Below are 8,360 nucleotides of genomic sequence, written 5' to 3' on the forward strand. Positions count from 1 at the left end.
CCTTAAATTGTTTTAAAAGTTATTTGAGTGGTTTAAATTAAGTTGTTAATATAAATAATAGTAGTGAACCTCTGGAAGTAAAGTATGGCGTAGTTCAAGGAAGCATGCTAGGTCCGTTGTTGTTCCTGATCTATATACTTACTTACTGCCTGGGCGTAACAAATCTCAGTCGATTCTTTGCCTCGTCTATGAGCCTCTTCCACGCCACCCTGTCTTCCGCCAGATCCACAGACCCTCCACACCGGGTCACATCTTCTTCGACCACTTGATCGCACCATCTTATCTTTGGCCTACCCAAAAGGCACCTTCCTGCCGGTACCGCCTGGTAGACCTCTTTTAACCTTGTGCCCTCCTGTCTCCGATGTACATGTCCTAGCCAGCTAATTCTCTTTGCCTTCACCAAAGCCACAATATCAGGATCTTGATATACATTGCGTAATTCTCTATTTTTTCTTATTCGCCACACACCCCTTCATCACATATTGGTCCAAATATCTTTCGGAGAACTTTAATTCTCAAAAACAATCAACCGCCCCTCAATTTTTCTTCGTAAGTTAATGTCCATGTTTCACTTCCATACATTAGGACTGGTTGAATGATTGTTTTATAAATTCTTATTTTGGAGCATTGTGATAACAATCTTGACGTAAAGAGTTTTGTACATGCCCCAAGACACCTATTTGCATTAGCTAATTTGCTTTGTATCTCTATATCCTCCACGTTTTTTGCTGTTTATTGTTACACCCAAATATTTAAAACTTTCTACCCAGCCAATCGAGTAGTTGTCAATGCTTAAGTTTGTTCTCACATTTCCAGCATGTCTTCCAAAATGAATAATTTTAGTTTTATCTTCATTTAGCTCTAAGCCTACTGTTTGACATTCTTTAATAAAACTTTTTGTTAGTGTGGAAGGAGGTCATCCAAACTTTCTGACAAGATCACTACATCATCCGCAAATGCCATTACGTTCAGGTCCCACTCCTAATTTAACCCCTCTTTGTAGTCCTTTTAACTTTTTGTAATGCCTCTTCCACAGCCAGGAGTGGGAGAAATCCCAATCTCCCTGTCTTACTCCAGTGTTGATTAAGGAAAGTTTTTCCGACATTTCTCCATCATATTCTTATTTTGGCCTTTGAGTCACTTATACACATTTTTGACAGTCTTATCAGTTTTTGCGGGATTCCATGTTTTTCCATCTTCTTGAATAGAGCATTCCTATCTATGCTGTCATAAGCTTTCTTGAAGTCTATAAAAAATTCCATAGAAAGCCTTTGTTGAACTCATAATATTTTGAGATTGCCTGTTTAAGTAGGAAAATTTGATCTATTGTGGACCTGCCTTTCATAAATCCTGATTGCTGTTCATCAATTATTGCTTCAGTATAAGGACTTAATCTTGATAGTAATATTTTTTGAAAATATCTTGTAGACGGTGTTCAAAAGAGATATTCCTCTATAATTAGAACATAATTGTTTATCCCCCTTTTTGTGCAGAGGAATTACCACTGCTTCTCTCCATACCTCCGGTATAATTTCCTCTTCCCATACTTTTGTAATAAGTTTATGTATTTCTTTTATCAGGAATTTTCCTCCACTTTTAATAATCTCACTTGTAATTCCGTCTTCACCAGGAGCCTTATTGCATTTAAGCTTCGCTACCGCGTCTTCTACTTCTTGCGTAGAGGGTGGCATCACCTCCGGTTGTACATGTTGGTAATTTAATTCATCGTCAACGCTTCTGTTTGTACAGTGGTCACAATTCAGGAGTTCTTCAAAGTAGTCTTTCCACACTTTAACCCCTGATTCTTTGTCCATCACTAACTGTCCATTTTTGTCTTTTATGCCATAGCTTTTTGCTGAGACGCCTTGTTTGAAAAAACGGATTGTTCTGTAAAAATCTCTTGCGTTATTTGCTGTTCTGTCATTCTCAGCCTTGGTAAGTTTTTCCGTTTAGGAAGTCTCTTTTCGCTCGTCTAAGTACCACTCTGGTATTTCTGTTAGCTTCACAGTATTCTGTCCTAAGTCGTTCTGTCATTCTTCTGCCTTCTTCATCCACATTGTTCCTGCTTGCTAACCACCTGTGCTTTATTTCTCTTCTCTTGTTTACGGCTGTCCTGCATTCCTCTGTAAGCCAAGGATTCTTCTTCATATTTTCCTTTGTGCCACACACTTCCTTTACTGTTTCAGTGACTATAGTTTGTAAATTTTTCCATTGTTTTCCAATCTTGTCTGACTCAGTCATTTGTGTCTCTATGCTTTCATCTTCCAATATTTGGAATCTATTACTCAATTTAATTTTAAATTCCCTCTGCACTTCTGGTATTGTTATTTTGTCAGACGCTAATTGTTCTTTCCTAGGTGTTCTCTTTTTATTCACATTTATTCTTTGTCTTAAGCTAATTAAGACTAAATAGTGGTCTGTACTAAATTCTGCGCCTCTGACTGTGCGCACATTTGTAATGCTGCTATAATGTCTATTGTCTACTAATACATGATAAATTTATATAAACAAGCTGTTTATATAGTTTCCTGATCTATATAAACAGCTTAAATAAATTGAATACTACAGGAAAGCTACTCTTGTTTGCAAATGATACAGTTATAATTTTTTAATGGTGAAACTTAGCATGAAGTATATGATACCTCTTCACGAAAATTAAATTAATTATATAAATGGTTCTGTGGTAATATTTTAACGATGCATGTTGATACAACTACATGCTTGCCTATTGGATTAAGCCCCACGAGTGAACTACTTGCTGATTTACGGCTATTATTCAATAGGTTCTGGGGTACTTTGGGATTATACCGACCACACCAGTGCGAAGAACACAAAAATATAAATTTATAGAAACAAACGTGATAGAACGGAAAAACAACTGTTTAATTACAAAATTACAAACTTACAAGCATTTCCAGGTATTGTGATCGGTATTGTCGTCGCTGTTATCTTATCTTTCTCGAGAATCCCGATTACGGCAGGCTGCGTGGCATCATATGATTTGCACGGTACATAATTGCCTTTCCATTACAATTCAATTTATATTTCTGATCAGCCCCTCTAGAATTTGATATTTTACTGATAGGTACTATCTCGAGGGATGTTTTTCTTTCGTCGACATCGGTGCGGGGCAGGGCCGGAGGCACTCGCATTTTGGGTGGCGGAGTGTGATCAAGAATAAAAACAAGTTGTTAGTGTTTTTTCAATAAAGAGTTTAGTTTTAGTTTGGTAATGTTTGTTTTTGTTGAATTTTTGTGTTTGGAGAAATGTAGAGGTAAAACACGGAAGTACAACAAAGCGACGCACCAGCTGAACGGGCGGCGATACTGCAATCACGTTATCTACTAGACTGCTCGACTTTGACCTCTGTCTGAGGATGGGCTGGGTTTGCGATAATTCAATTCCTGTTTTATATTGACGAAGTATTGTTCTACGCTAATCTAGTAATCAGTAGAAGCAGAATGTCAAATAACGATTCATGTCTGGGTGTGGTCGGTATAATCCCAAAATACCGGTTCTGGATTACACTCATGCGGAGACTTGTAAAATATTACCTGCAATTGCCAGCTGATTTAGAGGATGGATCACCAGTACAAGTATATAGGTGTAATTATTGATTTAAAACTCAGATAGGAGCCTCATGTAAACTGTATAAAGTCCAAACTAAAAGAATTAATTTACATATGGTACTAGTTGGGCCAAATTCTAAATAATAATGAGACAAAAACCATTTATTATGCGTATGTATAATCTGTTTCACAATATTGTATTATCACATGGGGAGGGGCTTAGATAAACATATTACAAACATTAAATGTTATACAAGAAGGAATAATCACGGCAGCATTCAATAAACAAAGGCATTATTCATCTACCTTGTTATATATTTTGTTGAAACTGATATTTTTACAATCAGCAATTATTTATCAGGCATGTACAGTTTACTGGTCTACATGAACTCTCACAAAGATGTCATCCTCACCCTTATCGCTCACAGTTACCCGACGAGGATCTGGTCGGGCTTCGGGCCCACACTGGTGTGGGCTTGCGGGTCTCCGTCATTAAACTGTCTCTTAACCTTACCAAAGCCTGCTATCTTGCCAATACCCTGAACGTACTAAATGGGGACTGGGCAGCACGCATAGACCTTGTTCTACCAAAGGTTCTTAAAACTATTCATTTGAGATGATTAACTTACTGGTGTCAGAGAAAGGGAATAAACTAAAAATAATAAATCATATTTTCAAATGAAACTTACATAGTAATACTGTGATCCTTATCTAGGCTACACTTTGTTATTACACCATATAAGTAGGTAAGTAAATACGTATATGTATTATAGACAGATCAAATTTAAAGTTAACTTTTAAAAGCGCTGACATGATCTGATTTTGAATTTAGATAGCTATCTTGAGGGTTAGTTGTACTTTGCAGTATAATAAGTGACTAACATGACAATCAAACCATCGATATTCATGAGTAAGAATTGATCGATAATATAAATAGATAAAGTTTAAGTTAACATTTACGGAAGCTCATGTTATCTGAGCATGAATTTAGGTACTACATCAGATTTTTTTCTTTTTTCATCAGAAGTGCAGGCCCTGAAGCCTGCCCTGGTGGCCAGGGAACATTTTCCAATCGGTTCTCTTCCAACCTCAGATCACATCCTAGATCGTCCAACTTTTCCGAATATATCCTAAACCATGTTGGACAATCTGACCAGTTTCCTGAGGGTACGATAAGCAAACCCGGTTTTTTTAATCAAATAATGTAATCATCGATACCTAATATTCGCATCTCAAATCCTAGACTATCAATCGATATAAAAGTATCTATAGTCCTCAACAACAATACAGTAACTTAATATGTTTTTAAATTAAAATATGAATTTAATATTTACAGTGATCAAAACAAATTATTATAACCAAAATTATTAGGAAAACTGAAGACGACCATATTTGCTCCTCTCACAGTTAGGCTACAGTTGTTTCTTTCCCACAAATTTCACATAATGGGTTTTTCGGTACGAGTCCAAAATGTTGAAGCCACGAAGAAACATGTCTTACCATCTTTCAAAGCAATGTCGTGTAGTTTTCTAAGATTGACTGCCATTTTTTAATATACAAATGTTACTTATATAAAACTGAAATATTAAGCTTACCTTACTTGTATTATTTTAAACTGTTTACAGCTGCTGATATAAATTATTTAAGTTAATTGTTAAAAATAATTATTCAATATCGATTGATTATATCGATGGTTATGATTAAGTAATATTGTTTGCCAATTTCGATATAAAAAAACCGGGTTCGCTTATTGTACCCTAGGCCTACCCGAAATATTGATTAATTCCCCACAAGTACCAATTGTTCTATATAGGCTATACCAAAATGTTTTACCCTTAAGACTAAGCATTAAATCAAACATAAAAATTTAAAAATATAAATCATATTTCCTACAAGTTTTTGTTATATGTCTAATTTCATACTATGAATCTGTATTACACCTTGGAGGGAGTTTTGTTTATTGTAGCCTAAATTACTTTATTTTGGAAGAACATTGGTGAATTTAATGAGTTTGTTCATCTTACCTTACAGTATAGTAACTAATGATGAACTTTCCAACAGGTTACACCCAAAAAGTAGCCAAATAGCCTATCACTGCACTATTTAAATATGATTCCGATTCTATATAAATTTAATTCATTTAAAAATCTTGTTTCTCTCTGATATCGTATCGATAAAATTAGATTTACGTCACGCACAACTAATTTGTAATGAACAACGATACTTGGAAGCAGTTAGCTGATGACTCAAGACCAATGGCTAGAAGGTTTACTGTTTACCTTGACAGCTGTGTACAATTAACTGCAATCACATTAACGTTAATCTAATTATGTTTGTATAATTTAATACACACTTTTGAACCATATTCACTGCAGAACTTAAATGAAATATAGTATAGGAAAATATACAACAGAAAATTTGTAAGTATAGCTACGACACAACACTCACTCTAGATTTAGATGCCTCAGCTCAGCTCTTTCTCTTTCTTTCTCACGCAGTCTACTACTTGTCTCGTCTCTCAACTCTCTTCCCTTCCCTCTTTCATTCTTCTTTCCCACTTGGATCAAACTCTCCTTTTCCCCTCGTTAACAATAGCTCCGTCTCTCTCTTTCTCTCTTGTCTTAGAGCTATCAGGTAATACCAGTAATACCACCTTTATAACAAGCCCTACTTAATAAAATATTGCGGTATGTAATTAAACATATGTTTAAAAGCAAAGTTTTGGAGTTTTAGCAAAAAGGAGTTCTAGGCAATAACATTGTTATGTTTAACTCAAATTCTTGTCTGAAAATTCCCAAAAGAACCTTTACAAAACGTCAAATAAAGACAATAATAAGAAACAACAAAGGGAATGAATGGAATTGTGCGGACATATTGAAAGCAGAAATACCCTTAAATTATGATCCAAAACCAAAAAATGTATGAAATCCAAAAGTGTATGATTGATTGAGAGAACAATAGGATTGCTCTGTATATCCGAAACAAAGATAATTACGGTGTTCAAAATTTCAGTGCCGTCTTGAAATACAAAATAAAGCAATGAAAATAATTGCTAATACCATTATTAATTTGGCTGACCTTGAAAAGAGACGTATGCTTTGTTTTGAGGAAATTAATATTCATAGCAGGATTTCCTATCATACTGGGTTAAGCCAATAATTAAGCCCTTTTTCAAAAGTTCACGTAGTTGTGACTAGAGGTGTAGCGAAACACCTGTTGGAAAAGTGGCAGGTTGTTTGGAAAAATCTATAACATTCTGAAGAGGAAATTTCCATATTTGTGTCCAGAAGCTGTCGAACTACTTGCAAAATTAAGAACGCTTATGAGAATAAGATATCTAGACAGGAGAAAAATGTTTTGCGATAAAAAGGAAAATCATTGAAAATGGTTTTTCTTATCAAATATAACTTTTATACTGGAAAACATGTTTTTAAACTCCTTAAAGGTTTTGACATTTGAGTGGTTATTGTTTTAATAAAAAAACATTATGGTTGCCTGTAAAGTCGGTTTTACGGGCGAAGATTTTACGTGACAACGTCTTTTTCTCGGTAGAATATTTATTGATATGAATATTATTAAATTGCACAATAGAAACAAGGAATTGAATGAAAATAAGAATTGCACAAATTTTAACTATAGAAATATATTTTGTTTACTAAAACATTGTACATAATTTGAAATTAATTAAAATTTGTTATTGTAAATGGTAAAGTTGAATAAAACATTTACTAAAATTGGAATTTGAAATTCTTGCTAAACACAGTTAAATTCTAACTCCGCGCGTGGTGATTGGTCGGTTTAGAGTTCGTTTGTTTGGTCGCACTGTTATGACAGGTTAGAGGTTATAATTTGTTATTTTAAATGTTTGACTAGCAATACGCGCTGTTTCTTCTCAATCGACTGAATTACGATTGATTGCAGAGTGATTTAAACTAATAATTTACTTAACACTATCAACATTTGTCAATAGTATGACATAACCTATAAACTCAGTTTCTCAACTTTTGTGTCAATCTAACAATTAATCAATCAATCATAGTTTACGATAATGAAATATCAGTGTACAATTATTTACCTTTATTGTTGTAGTTGTTGTAAATGACGAATCTAAGCACTCCACATTTTCACGAATAAACATAGTTATCTGCTTTATCCCGTGCGGCGGACCCACTGGACGGGCATCGTAACGTTACCGGGCGTTACACTTTTTCATGAGTGACTCCGAGCCGCAACCTAATTTAAGACGTTGTCACGTCAATAAATATATAATTAAAACAATCATTTAAGACATTGAAATTTCGAAATTCAGAGTTGCAATTACTTTACACTCATTGGAATACTACACACTAATTGTTCTCTATTTTTGTTTAAAATTCAATCCACATATTTGGGCTGGATTAATTTAAATCATTTTCAGAATTGGTTATTCATTATATATAGCGTAGCGTTAATCATATAGTTATATCATATTATATAACGTTACGTTTGTGACAGTAAGAGCGCTAACATTTGTAGTAGAGTGGGCACCCATTCGTTATTTATAATATGCATCATAATATTCCGTTAAATCTATTTCTAGAAAACTATCTTAAGTATATTGGTCTTGCCTACTCATGTAGTCTGCAAACCCAACCAGTTTCCAACCACTGCGATGTATTCTACCATGAGATACTTATTCCGTAACATATAGATGATTTTATTTAAATGGTCCCTGCTATTTATCCAAATATTAAGGTCATCGTATAAATATCTTATCACTTGTTAAATGTATCAAGCTTTTATATAGTAAAC

This window comes from Homalodisca vitripennis, unplaced genomic scaffold (genome assembly GCF_021130785.1).
Source record: "Homalodisca vitripennis isolate AUS2020 unplaced genomic scaffold, UT_GWSS_2.1 ScUCBcl_5146;HRSCAF=11742, whole genome shotgun sequence".
NCBI classification, from domain to species: Eukaryota; Metazoa; Arthropoda; class Insecta; order Hemiptera; family Cicadellidae; genus Homalodisca; species Homalodisca vitripennis.